The sequence below is a fragment of the Ursus americanus genome, chromosome 12, assembly GCF_024610735.1.
Source record: "Ursus americanus isolate L20-20 chromosome 12, mUrsAme1.1.p, whole genome shotgun sequence".
NCBI classification, from domain to species: Eukaryota; Metazoa; Chordata; class Mammalia; order Carnivora; family Ursidae; genus Ursus; species Ursus americanus.
This window is the reverse complement of record NC_142138.1, coordinates 25,696,115-25,710,232: the sequence shown is the minus strand read 5'-3', so window position 1 is coordinate 25,710,232 and position 14,118 is coordinate 25,696,115. Positions and strand designations below refer to the sequence as shown.

The following is a 14,118-nucleotide window of genomic DNA, read 5'->3' as shown; positions in this document are numbered from 1 at the left end:
TTTTGTGTCTTTATTTGTGGGCATGTGTGCGCGGGTGCATGTGTGTGTGTGTGTGTGTGTGTGTGTGTGTGTGTAACTCACTCCCATCGCTAAAAACTTTTCTCTTAACCCCTATACCCCGCACTTAAAGAGACAATGCCGGAGTTCTGTGGATAAGATGCAAACTACATCTGAATCTATTCCAATATTTAACTCTAAGACAGTATTTCAATACTAGCCGAGCCTTTGAGAAGCATGCTGTAAACATCCTTGCCGATCTTTTGTGATCTCTATCTAGAGGAAACATTTGGGAAGGAGAACCATCCACAGCAAGAGTAGGGCTGTCAGGAGCAGCACAGACACCTGACTCCTACTGGTTAAGAGCATTTAATGGCGAAGCCAAATTATAGCAAAGAATGTCACAGAGTTGGAGTGCCTGCCCTGAAGATATGTCCTAGTACTAAAATATGTTAGTACTAACATTTGAATGGCTATCAAATGTGAGCTTGCACCTCACCTATATTGTCTCTTCATTGCCTCCTTGTCTCCATGTTTGGGGTACAGAGACTGAGGACAATGATCTCTGCAGGAAACGTTTATGACAGAAGTACAAGGATCTTTTTCCGACATGTTTACTCAAGACTGGAGAATTTACCCTGATGCACATGTTTCAGATTGATTAGAAAATGGAAACAAAATTTAGATTCATAATATACTTATAGTTGCAATTATTATGCTGAAAATGCAGTAGCTGTAACAAAGATTTCACAAATCCCATTCAGTAGATCCCAATTTGACCAAAATTAGCATATTCATCTTAATTTTCAGACACTGAACCAAGAATTCATAATCTTAAATAAGCCAAGAATGTAGACTGACTTGAGAAATCACTCACAATTCAGATTAAATGCCTCTGATCATTTTTCTTTCTCAGTTCATGCAAGGTCTGCTTCAGTAAAACATGCTTATCTGTTTCTGTGTAATTAAAAAATATCCTGTACAGGAATGAAGTACGTAAAAAAAACAATCAGATACACTAGCTAAACTATTGCATAGGGAAGTTGTGCCAGTTTGCATTCTCAGTGATTAGATTATGTCTCTCCACTTTCTTTAAGTATTACAAAAATGAGTGTAAATTAGCATGCAGCTATTTTCAAATTAATGGTAACACATAAAGCTCAATGTTCAATTTCGCAGGGAGTGCTGGTTTTGCATAACAGCTATTACTGGATCCCCCAGGCAGTAAAGCATGGGCCAGGCTCTGTCTCAGGCATTACAGGAAAAGCCTATTATTACCCTCACTATGTCCAGGGCCCCGATGAAATCCATGATTGCGTTCTCTGGCACTTACATTATGTTTTGATTACTATGAAATATTTAAAAAAATATTTTGTTTCTTAGGATTCTCAAGCACAGTCACCCATCCTATCAAAACAAAACAAGCCATAGCATGTATGAATATAAATTTTTAGAACGCATATACACAGATAAATAAACACAAGTGTATGGCATGTAACTGTTTCTAAATGACATCATGCTGCTTCTCTTAGGTGCCCCTACTCCACACTGATGTAAGCAATTCACGACCCCATCAGCTTTAATGAGTCCCAGCAATGAGGCCGAAGCTCAACAATCCCAGTCTCCAGCTGTGCGAGAGACCGTGGTTGTGTATTGTCTAAGGCACAACTTGAATGAGTTTGCTAAACAAATGATGTTCCCCTTTAAACTTTAGAAGGCTAGAGAAAATAAATTTGTTGAGCATTTACTTCAGCTTAAATATGGTGCTCGATATATTGACATGTGATATCATGTTTCATTCTAACCGTGGCCCTGAGAGTCACAATTCTTATCCCCATTTTTATCAATGAGGAAACTAAGTCACATGGCAGATAACCGACTTGCTCAAGAACAGACTACCGAGGCAAAGAAGCAAACCCAGGTTCAGGACCCCGGAGTTTATTCCTTTTCTAATTTATCATGCAATTTCTGGTCACTGAAACTCTTCCTATGTTGTTCTACTCGGAATGAAAACGTCTCAAGGACATACAGGGGCAAATCAACGAACGAAAGTAAAATGTAGCAGGACCTGAAACAGAAGACCTGTGACCACGCACGCCTGATTCCTGAAGCAAAACTAGTCAAGGCCCCAGGCAAGGGCACTGGGACTCAGGTCTGGGCCTCTGTCTTACTGGAGGTAGGAACGTCACACAGCGAGACCAGAAGTCCAGGTGCCCAGGCTGTGCCTGTGGGGTTGGCTCCTGGCCAGATCTCCACGAACGCCTGAACCCGTACCACAGGACATGCGATCTTCCAAGGGCCATTACAGGTTTTCGCCATGCACTTCCATAAGCCGAGTCCTTTAAAAGATAAAGAGAGCTTTCTGTGGAGAAGGAACTGCTGCTTTGTGATGTCTCTTTTTAATTTAACATGAAGCAAAAGGTGACAATGCAGACCTGGATCTGCTCAGTCTCACCAGGGGATGAGAGCGTTGATGCTTTGTAAAAAACAAGATTCTTATGCCAAATCAAGTCAGATTAGATTGTATAAGATCTGTTGTCCCATGACTCTGAGTCCTTGGAAAGCATCCCAGTTTCTACTATTAGAGTCCCCCTCTCTGGTTTTTGTATGCACGGGCACACACCTGGTGGGCAGAGACGCAGTCTGAATTTGAGATCAGGCATTTTGTAGTAAAGGCCACATCCCACGCAAGAGCAAAATCTCTCATGTGCTGCTTTTCACAAAACTGCAAAGCTGTAAGGACAGCATTAACTGAGAGATCCGCAGCAGGGTGTGGGGTGCATTTTCGAAGATCAGCTTTTGTGTCTCATTGTTATCAGTTTTTCCAGGTTAGAAAGGCTGTGTTTGATTTGTTTTTCAGCTCAGAAAATACGAAAATTGTATTGTAGAGAGATACAATAGATAACAGGGACTTTGAAGTCAGGCATCCCGGATTTGAATATAATCTCAGCCACTGGCCCACTGTATGTCATTTAAGCTTTGTGAGTTTGGGGGTTTTCATCTGCAAAAGTACCTCAAAGAGGTAATGTAAAGGATAAATTAGATAAAGCACCAAGTATATAGTTAGGACTAAAAAATCAGTACCTGTTAATATGCCAGGACAATCTTTGTAGTTGTAGAGATTTTAATATTAATCGATATGCCATGCATGGTGTTAGTTCCCTTATATATATTATCTGTAATTTGTGTAACAACCACAGCCAGAAACCATGACTACATAGATGTTTCTCATTACATTGTGTTAAATGGATTGGAGAAAAAAAGAGTCCAGGGGCGCCTGGCTGGCTCAGTCAATTAAGTGTCTGCCTTCAGCTCTGGTCATGATCCCAGGGTCCTGGGATCGAGCCCCGCATCAGGCTCCCTGCTCGGTAGGGATCCTGCATTCCCTCTCCTTTTGCCCCTCTCCCCTGCTTGTGTTCTCTTTTGCTATCTCTCTCTCTCAAATAAATAAATAAAAAATTTTTAAAAAAGAAAAAGTCTAGAGACACAGGAATAATCAAGGGGCTATTAGACTGGTTCGGATGGGGAGTTCTCATGAAGATGGCGGTAGTGAACAGAAGGAAAACCCACTTAGGATTTGGCATTTGGAGAACAAATGTTGGCGGTGATGGCAAGGAATAGCAAGGACTTAAATGATGAGCCTTTTTATTTAATCTCTCTGACTAAAATCCACTGATGATAGAGCACTGACTTGGCAGGATATTCAAATGAAGAGGCAAGACTGTAAAAAGACATATCCAAAAATGACAGGCTAGGTAGCATTTGTCTTCTTCATTCAGTACCAGCAGATATTTTTTTGAGCACCCGCTGTGTTTCAGATACAGTGGCAGGTATTTGGTGCTGTATAGTAAGACTTGGAATACATAATAAAACTTGACCGACTCAAAGATATGCAGAGAAATTATAAGCAGACTTATCTGGATGGTTTGGTTGTAAATAACAACAACAAAAAGCACCTCACACTGGTTTTAAAAAAGGACATTTATTGGTGAAATAATTGAAGAGTCTAGGATCTTGGTGCTTAGATAACATATGGACAATCTGGGTTTTTCTCGATTTTTTGCTCTGCCTTCATCGGCGTTGGTTTTATTCACAGAAGGGTCCTCTTTTCATGGTGGCAAGATGACCAGCAAAAGCTTCAGACTGTCATCCTTACTAGACAGGCAACTCCAGTAGGAAAAAAAAAATGCTTCAACTTCTCTCAGCTTCTTAATAGTTCTAGCAAATATTGGCGATGGAGATATTCGCCCGGTGTTTGGATCATATTTCCCTTCTTGAGCTAATTCCTGTGGCCTGGGGTTTGCCCTAGTGAACCTTATGGACCTGAAGAAAAGAAAGTTACTCCAAATAGAATGGTTGAAATGTTATTACCAGAATTAAGAAGGATGAATTTGGTGATCAAAAATTACAAGTGTTAATCACACTATCCAATTGATTCAAGCAAGGTCCCCTTTTGTTGCAAATAACAGAAATCAGTCTTGAACTAGCTTAAACCAAGATGGAATTTGTTATAAAACCTCATAGAATCCAAGAGCAAGGAATGTAATAAGACCTTACAAGAAACTGAAATGAGGAAATAAAATTAATTGGCATTACAGCTGCTTCCTCCATCTCTCTCTCTCTCTTTCTCTTTCTCTCTTTTTCTCTCTCTCTACTGATCTATCTCTCTATCTTTGTAATCATGTTTTAATCTTTATTTTTCTCTTCACAACTTCTGTATTTGGGCTTTCTCTCATTCTTCAGTCAAATGTCTCTTTCTCAGTGCACATGAGAGTTTATCTCACAATAAACTCTTCTGGAGTTTATATCTCCTTGGTTTCGACCACTCAAAAAAAAAGAAAAAAGAAAAAAATAGAAAAACAGTTACCTTATCTCACTCTCAATTCAAAATTTGTGAAACAAAATCCTATTTGTGGGACTTGGATCTGATGACCACTCTGGTCCAACCAAGTGTGGCACACAGCCTGGATTAAGCCCACCCCTGCATAAAGGATGAGTTCTTTGAAAAAAGAAGCTATTGCAATGTGGATAAAATACCAAAAGCAGTCTATACAACAACAACACCAACTTTACTGTAAGAAGATCTTGTTCTTGCTCTAAAAATCATCTTCATCTTCTGGACCTTAGTAAATATGCAAAGTGATAATCACATAACAGTATAAAAAAATGGCCAGGCAGCACCTCCAATAACGAAACCCAGCATGAAATCAATGCTGCATGTTTGGCAGCCTGGCCAGATATGTCAGGAGGATATACAGCAAGAAAAAAACCCAATAACTACTTACTTACTTAATTACTGGTAAGTTGCAAGTTGTGGAGAAAAAGTTAATCCATTCTAAAGAATGACTATTCACTTCCCACAGAATTTTCTACCATATCGTCAGGGGTTAACGAAGCAGAGAGATGAGGTAGAGCTGCTTCCCTCAAAGATTCACAGAAGACTTAGGGAGACAGACAAGTAAATCAATGATTGAAAAATAGCTATGATAGGTGCTCCAAGAGGGTATCTCAGAATGTTCCTGAATTTCAGAGGAGCAAACATCCTGCTTCACGGAGTGTTTACTAGGTTACTAGGGCTGCCGTAACAAAATACCATGGAATGGATAAATCATCCAACAGAAATTCACCTTTTCACAGTTCTGGAGGTGAGACTTCCAAGATGGCAAATTTGCTTTTTCCTGTGGCTTCTGTCCTTGGCTTGCCAGCAGCCACCTTCTTGCTACGTCCTCACATGGTCTTTTCGCAGTGTGAGTGTATTCTGTGTGCCCAAATCTCCTCTTCTTATAAGTACGCCAGTCAGACTGGGTTAACCCTAAAGACCTCATTTAACCTAAATCATTTCTGTAAACCCCCCTATCTCCAAACACAGTGGCATTCTGAGGTACTGAGGGTTAGGGCCGTAACTTATGAATGTGGGGCTGGGGGAATGCAGTTCAGTTCATAACAGAGAGAATGACACACTTTCCAGAAGAGCAGTATCTGCTGCAGTCTTAAAGGATAAGGTAGGAAAGAATATACCTCTGCAGGAACTAAGGTATAAAAGCAACAGTGAGCATGACTTAGCTATGGAATTTTAGGTAGTTTGGTATGGGTAAAACTTAGGATACATATGAGAGGTTGGAAACTGGTAAAAGATGAAGTTGTACATGTACTTAGGGATTGAATTATAAGAGGTATTTTATATTATATAAATATAAATATATTTTACATTTATGTAAGAGGTATATTTCATGGGGGTGGGGTTAAATTATGGTAACAAATATGTCTCAAAATGTAATACACATTTTTGTATTCAAACATAACAAAACACACAAAAGTTTATTTCTCCCTCTAATGATAGTCCAGTGTGCATGTTACAGATCCACTAGGAACACTTTTTCACACAGTGGTTCGGGGGCCAGATTCCTTTCATGTTAAGGGTCTCAACCATGTGTCAAGGCTGGGGTGCTATGTCCAGCACTTTCTCTTTAAGGTCTGAACCAGCAAGTAGCTTTTGCTGAGAACTAGTCAAATGACCTCTTCTGGTTGCAGGGTTATGGAGGTTATGATATCATAAGGGAGGTTGCAAATAAAAGACTTTCATGGCATAATTCCATTATGGAAACATTTTATACATAGGAGCTCTATCAGTCTTATAAGTCACACTGAACAATCTGGGTTTTAGGCTCTCTGCTCTCCGTGTTCGACAGACACTGCATCTTCTAGTGCAGTGCCAGCCGCGTCCCAGAGACCCGATGCTAAAGGTCGAAGAAAACGAATTTGGCCTTATTGGGCACCTGGTCACCAGGGCTGCTTTTAACTCTGGCAAAGCGGATATTGTCACCATCAGTGACTCCCTCATTGACTTCAACTACATGGTCTACATGTTCCAGGATGGTCCCACTCATGGCAAATTTCACAGCACAGTCAAGGCTGAGAATGGGAAACTTGTCATCGATGGAAAGCCCAACTCCATCTTCCAGGAGCGAGATCCTACCAACATTAGATGGGCGATGCTGGTGCTAAGTATGTTGTAGAGTCCACTGGGTTCTTCACCATGATGGAGAAGGCGGGGCTCACTTGAAGAGTGGGGCCAGGAGAGTCCTCATCTCTGCCCCTTCTGCTGATGCCCCCATATTTGTGATGGGTGTGAATCATGAGAAGTATGACAACTCCTTCAAGATGGTGCAGCAATGCCTCCTGCACCATCAACTGCTTGGCCCCTCTGGTCAAGGTCATCCATGACAACATCAGCATTGTGGAGGGACTCATGGCCACAGATCATGCCATCACTGCCACCCAGAAGACCTGCCTTTGGGAAGCTGTGGTGTGATGGCCCAGGAGCTGCCCAGAACATCATCTCTGCTTCTACTGGCACTTCAAGGCTGTAGGCAAGGTAATCTCTGAGCTGAATGGGAAGCTCACTGGCATGGCCTTCTGTGACCCCACTGCCAATGTGTCAGTCGTGGATCTGACCTGCCACCTGGAGAAAGTTGCCAAATACAATGACATCAAGAAGGTGGTGAAGCAGGGATCAGACGACCCCCTCAAGGGCATCCTGGGCTATACTGAAGACCAGGTTGTCTGTAGCAGTGACTTTAACAGTGACACCTGCTCTTCCTCCTTCAATGCTGGGGCTGGCATTGCTCTCAATGACCACTTTGTCAAGCTCATTTCCTGTTGTGACAATGAGTGGGGCTACAGCAGCCAGGTGGTGAATGTTATGGTCCACATGACCTCCAAGGAATAAGAGTCCTCTAGACCACCAGCACCAGTGAGAGAAAGAGGAAGAGAGAGGTCTTCAGCTGCTGGGGATTTCTTGCCCCATCTCCTCCCCCAATACACTGAGAATCTCCCAACTTCCACAGTTTCCACTCCAGACTCTCTGACGGAGGGGAGGGGAGCCCTACCTTGTCATGTACCATCAATAAAGTACATCAATGAAGTATACTGCATCCAACAAAAAGAAGAAGAAGAAGAAGAAGAAGAAGAAGAAGAAGAAGAAGAAGAAGAAGAAGCAGCAGCAGCAGAGGAGGAAGAAGAAGAAGAAGAAGAAGAAGAAGAAGAAGAAGAAGAAGAAGAAGAAGAAGAAGAAGAAGAAGAAGAAGAAGAATCTGAGTTTTATACTGAGAAAGAGGGCATGACTTTGGGAGTTTTAACAGGAATGACATGACTAAATTTTTATTTTATTTTTTATTTATTTTTCCTTTTTTCAAGCTTTTAAATTTCAATTTTAAAATGTAATGCTGGTAGCACCATAAAGAAAGGACTTGTGGGGCAATATTAGAAGCAGATATAATATTAAGAAGGCTATTTTGTCAATTCTGGCAAGTGGTTCTGAATTAAGCAGTGCCAGTAGGAATGGAGAAGATGGGTCAGAGTCCAATGATATTTTAGAGATAGATTCATCATGACTCCTGACTGATTTCTTATGAAGAGAGAAAAGGAGGAAAATTCTAGGTAACTTGTGATTTCTGGCTTGGGTGAATGAGGAGATTTCAGTAACATTAAACAAGGAGGAATGGGTGCAGAAAAGGTTCAGTTTGAAACATACTGAGTTTGAGACTTCTGTGGGATCTCCAAATGGCAGTATCCAATGAGTTTTTGTATATATAAATTACATTTTTCAGGAGAGAATATGAGGCTTAAAATAGATTTTATGGTTATTACAGTAATGATGAGAGGTAGTTGAAAGTACTTATGAAAGGGGTCATCCGTAATAATCATAGATTTATGTAATGATATAGGAATGTTGATTTCCAATTCCACTTTAAACCAAAAAAGGGTTTTAGGTAAAAAAAAAAAAAAGAAAAAAAGTCTAAATAATGCCAAGTTATGAAATCAGTAGGTTATCTACTTCATAGTATTTAATGGCAAAAAGAAAACAAAAAGTTCCTGCCAAATATCAGATTCAAATACCATAAGAAGATAATCATCATAAAACAGAAAATCATTACAAGTAAGGGGGTGTTTTCTGAACTTGAGAAGTCTTCATGCATGAGTACTGCCATTATTACCTGTACAGTCAATGAAGTACAGATTTAATTAAGAACCCTATGTTCTCATAAGTATCCATCAAGCTTGTTGACAAAACTAGAGGCAGCCAATTTTGTCCTTCCTGGCAAATAACCAGCTCCTTTCTGGAAACCCTGAATCATTTATATTTATATTTTCATTAACTTGTTCACTTAAGGATCATCTCAATGTAATTATTAGTGATTAAAGATGATCATGTGACCCCTGAGTGAAAAATATGAATCAAAGACCCCAATAAAAGATCCCATTTAGGTAATTTTTGTTGTTGTTGTTGTTTAAGATTTTATTTATTTATTTGAGAGAGAGAGAACACAGAGGGAGAAGGAGAGGGAGAAGCAGACTCCCCACTGAGCAGGGAGCCAGATGTAGGGCTCCATCCCAGGACCCTGAGATCATGACCTGAGCTGAAGGCAGACGCTTAACCAACTGAGCCACCCAGGCGCCCCATAAGTGATTGTTAAAAACTGCCAAATAAACGACTAAATAATAACCAGATGTTAGAAAATGCTTGAAATTTCTTTAAATGATATTACCAAATTCAGGAAATGAAAATGTAAGGTGTTTTTTAAAGTATGGCACCGTCATTGGGTACTTCCCCAAATAACAGTATTTCCTTTCAGTCAGGATCATTAGGAGAATTTTGTAAATCATCACCGTAATTTTAGTAAGGGTCACTTACAAATCATACCTGAGTTTAATTGTACTGAGAAATTCTACAGGGATTTGACTTTAGCCCTGTCTAATCTGGTGCTCAGGCTCAAGTGTGATGTTTGGGCACTGATTCATATTTGATGTATTACCTTTTCATCCCCTTCTGAGGTCTGATTTCTACTTTTATTTCTATATCACAAAGTGTTTTAAAGAAGCCTTTTCCTAAAATGCATCCAGATCCTCCCTCATTCTTTTTAAAAGAGGAGGGATATACATAGTATCTCAAAATAGATATCTATAATCCAGACTGCAGAGTCTTTTCATTATAGAATTTGAGTTTGGCTCCAAAATGTCATCTTTTACCTCAAAGTTAAAAGCTGATAACCTTGAATAAGGGTTAACTCTTACCTGATTTTGATAGGAATGAAATTATAGAACTAACTTGCTATTCTTTGGAATAATATAAAAGTGAAATGTACCTGAAATCAAAACTATCCAATTGCTTTATATGATGCATACATATAATAACTTTTATATGCATAAATATAATTAACTTTCATGTCTTTAAAAGTGTCCTTCGGTTGCATGTTTTATATTTAATTAACCACGTAAAATAATAAAGAAGCATCATGGATTTCTTTAGTGGACATAGAGAGTCACTAAGCTATGTAAATAGGCTTTCTGGGGGGAAGTTCAACTTCCAATTGAACTGGAGATACCTAAAAGGCAATCTCAAGTACATCCACATTTGCAAGATCATCACCTAATTATTCCTTTTGATGTTCTCCAGAAATTTAACTGATCCCTTTTGCACAACATACTGGTTGTGGGTTATGTGGCTTAAATTATATCCACATGCTAAGGACTTTCAAGTCTCTCTGCTCTTCAGACTTCCCACCTCCACAGCCAACACCTGGTTGGACATCACTGTCATCTTAATTTCACTCATAACCGGCTTCACAAAGCGTGTTTCTTCCCTGGGGCTCCCCATGCCCTGGCCGCCAACCTGAGAATCATCTGGATGCCCCTCCTGTCGTTATAGTCACATGTGCCAATTCTGCCTCTATTTAATGTCCTCAAATCTGTCCATTTGTCTCTTTCCTCATTGCAGATAAATTAGTTCAAGCACCCTTATCTCATGGCTTACTCTAATGCTTTCTTGCTGCCCCCAGCCTTGTTCCTCCCACCAACCCTCAGCTTCGCTCACCAAATCTATTCACTGTGTAACCAAAGTGACCGCTTCTCCACGTCAGTTCCCCGTGCTGCAGCCAGAGAGATATTTCCAAAGCATAGAAATAGTCTTGGCACTTTTCTGTCTAGAAGTTTAAGAAATTCTCATTTCTCCCAGAATAAAGTCCAAACTTACTAGCACCACATATATGATCCTTAGTAATTAGGGCCCTTTATATCTCTATTCTATTATTTATTTAGCTCCGAAATATACCAGCCCCCTCTACAGGATTTTGGACTTTCTTGAGTGTTGTCCCCACCTCAAACCCTCCACCCACTGCCTTATCTTCTACTCTCTTTCAGGACTTAGCCTTAATTTTATTCCCCTAGTGACTCTTTTCCTGACCAACCAAGGTTGGGTTTTATATTCTTCCCATGTATTCCATCAGCACTCCGTTCTTACCCCAACGTTCTACTTCTCACATCATATTTTCATAATCAGTTTATTTAACTCTCTTCATGCACTTCAAGCTCCTTAAAGTCCTCATTGGGGGCAGGAACTGTTCTTTCTTTCTTTCGTTCCTTTTTTTTTTTTAACCAGTGTCTCCGCAACGTCTAGCACCAGCTTCGAAATATAGTAAGCACTTAGTTAATATTCACTGATTGCATAAATGGAAACTAAATAGATGTTCTTTAGAAGTGACACGTGCATACATTTGATCATTGGCTGTAAACATGATTCCATCTTAGTAAGGACTCCTTTACTAGTTTGTAACTGACACCAAAGTGGGCCCAGGGGAATCTAGGAGCAACAAGAAGCAAAGAAAGCAAGGGCTTAGGGTAAGAGTTTCTAAACAGAATTGCGGGTAGGCATCAAGAGCAAACTGCCTTCAAATCTAGGACTTAGGTTGGCTCTAGTGCCTAATATACAACCTTGACTTATTGGTGCTGAATAAAGAACGCTTTGAAGATGAAAGAGAGATGGTTAGTCTCAGGGTCAATGGACAAATTACAGTTGCTTTGTTTTTCCTTGGTTCAAAACCAGCTCCTAGGAAATATCCGTGCTCCACACATTTTCCCCAAATCCCTCTTCTACTCACTAGAAGTGACCTTCGGCAGGTTACTCAATTTCTTTTTTTTTTTCAGATGGAAAAACAAAGATAATAACACCTGTTCATTACTGCCAGGAATAAATCATATAAGGAAATTGCCCCAAACAATAACTGGAATAAGTGTAGTTTTTTACCTTGTATCAAAAAATGTGACTTTAGAAAATTGCTGATGGAGCAAGCAAGTGGAGAATCTGACCATGGAAGTTTGAGAAAATGGAGGGAAAAACAAGAAAGGTTTCTTCTGGTTCTTTTCTGTGCCAGCATGTGGGAAAACATCAGTAATGTCCTCCTAAGTACTAAGAATAGAAAATGTGCGACAATGCGTAGCAGCTGACTCATGTTTTTCTTCAGGCTTTCATTGTGCATTTGGAAGTGTCTAGGAATAAAGTATGACCTGTGTTTCCTGTGCTCTGATGACCTAGGTTGCCTGCGATCCAAGGGACCAAACCCATGTGAGTCCCGTAAAGTACTCAGGGTCTGGTCATTGCACACAGCACCTTTATTAGTTGTGCTCTCTTGTGTAATAAATCTGGCATGCTGAGAGAACATGCGTGCTGCATTGTAAGTGCTAACTTAAGTTGTTAGAGTTATGACATTAGAAGATAGTTCACACCAAGTAAGTGATGTTTATTGTATAGTTTATTGAAAAAAAGTTACATGGTCTATCGAAAACACTGCGTTATAGGCATCTTTGCTGACGCTAAATAGAAACTACATCAGCTTATACCAATTCTAGCCCTGAATTTCCAACTGCCACAAGTGAGTTTCACCTACTGTCCCTCCTCACCCAAAACTCATGTATTTATAAGCATAATCTTCCTCTCTATATTACACTGAGACCAATTACAGTCTCTAACCCTACTTTCCATGTTTTAAATGATACCTACCTCCTACATGATTTGAATCAGTTTTGATCTCTACTAGTTTTAAGTCCTTTTATTTTGCTTTTTTAATGTTCAATTAGCCAACATATAGTACATCATTAGTTTTTGATGTACTGTTCAATGATTCATTAGTTGCGTGTAACGCCCAGCACTCATCACAACGCGTGCCCTCCTTAATATCCATCAGCACTGCAAATTTATCACACATGGATCTGTTCTCAAAAAACTTGATGCTTTCACATCCTAACCCCAACCATGCTGAGCTTCTCACTTCTTGAAAGACCATGTATCTCTGTGACTTCGTGTAATCCCTTTTCTTAGCTTGTCTTCCATCCCTTTCAAACTGGCAAACTCTAATTCCTAGTTCTATTAACCCCTCTTCTGTAGTTTTCTCTGAATTTTTTGGTAGTTACCACTTTCCATACCATCTCTTTGCTCCCGTGGATCACTGAACTTAACAATACCATTGAAAGTATCTGTGTATGAATATTCTGAACTCCTAAAGGCTAGAAGCAGGTCACATTTATATTGGTATCCCTAGAAGAAGCCAATATATCTCTAAAAATATTTTTGAAAGAGCACCCAATTCTTTATAAAATATTGTAAAAGCAAACACAAACCATAAAACTGAGCCAAAACAACAGAAAAGAAATGTGTTAAAAATAAAACTTTTACACAGAATTTTCATATTAATAGAACCTGGAATTTTGCCTTAATAGGAGTGTCTGCCTGACAGATTCAACTGATTTTTCAAAGTCGTACATGACAATTCAGTGTACAAGTTTTATCTTTAGTACATTTCTTTTTTTTTTCTTTTGGCCCTTGCGCTGCCCTTAGTTTTGGTGTCAGTCAGGTCACCCAGCTAGTAACCAGACCACTTTTATTAGAGAATCCTGTATCTAGTGAATAAGAAATAAGATCTATCTATTAAACCATCTGAGGTAATAATTAATAATAATAATAATTATTATTATTATTATTTAGGCTAAAATCATGCCAAATGATGGAAAAATAATTTTTTTATAGTTTCTGCTTATAATAATAACTGAGCAGAAAGAGTAGGCAAAAGGAAATGAGAAATGCCCCTGCTTAGTCTAAATTAAACTACCTAGGTGAAAATTAGAGGAGGAAGTAAAGCAATATTTAGATTTGCTTGTGTATTTAAATATGTGCAAATAAAACTTCATCTTTGATGTCACCTACAGTGAGAAATTTCTGAAATTAGCTCCCAGAGCCTCTTATTAACCCATTTCTGTCTTTAACGTACTTCCTTCCAACGTTTTTATTCT

General features: G+C 39.4%; 1 pseudogene; it reads left to right on the top strand.

Moving 5' to 3' along the window:
* The first annotated feature begins 6,731 nt into the window (after positions 1 to 6,731).
* LOC123794978 (glyceraldehyde-3-phosphate dehydrogenase pseudogene) lies at positions 6,732 to 7,726 on the top strand (annotated as a pseudogene).
* The last annotated feature ends 6,392 nt before the right edge of the window (positions 7,727 to 14,118 follow it).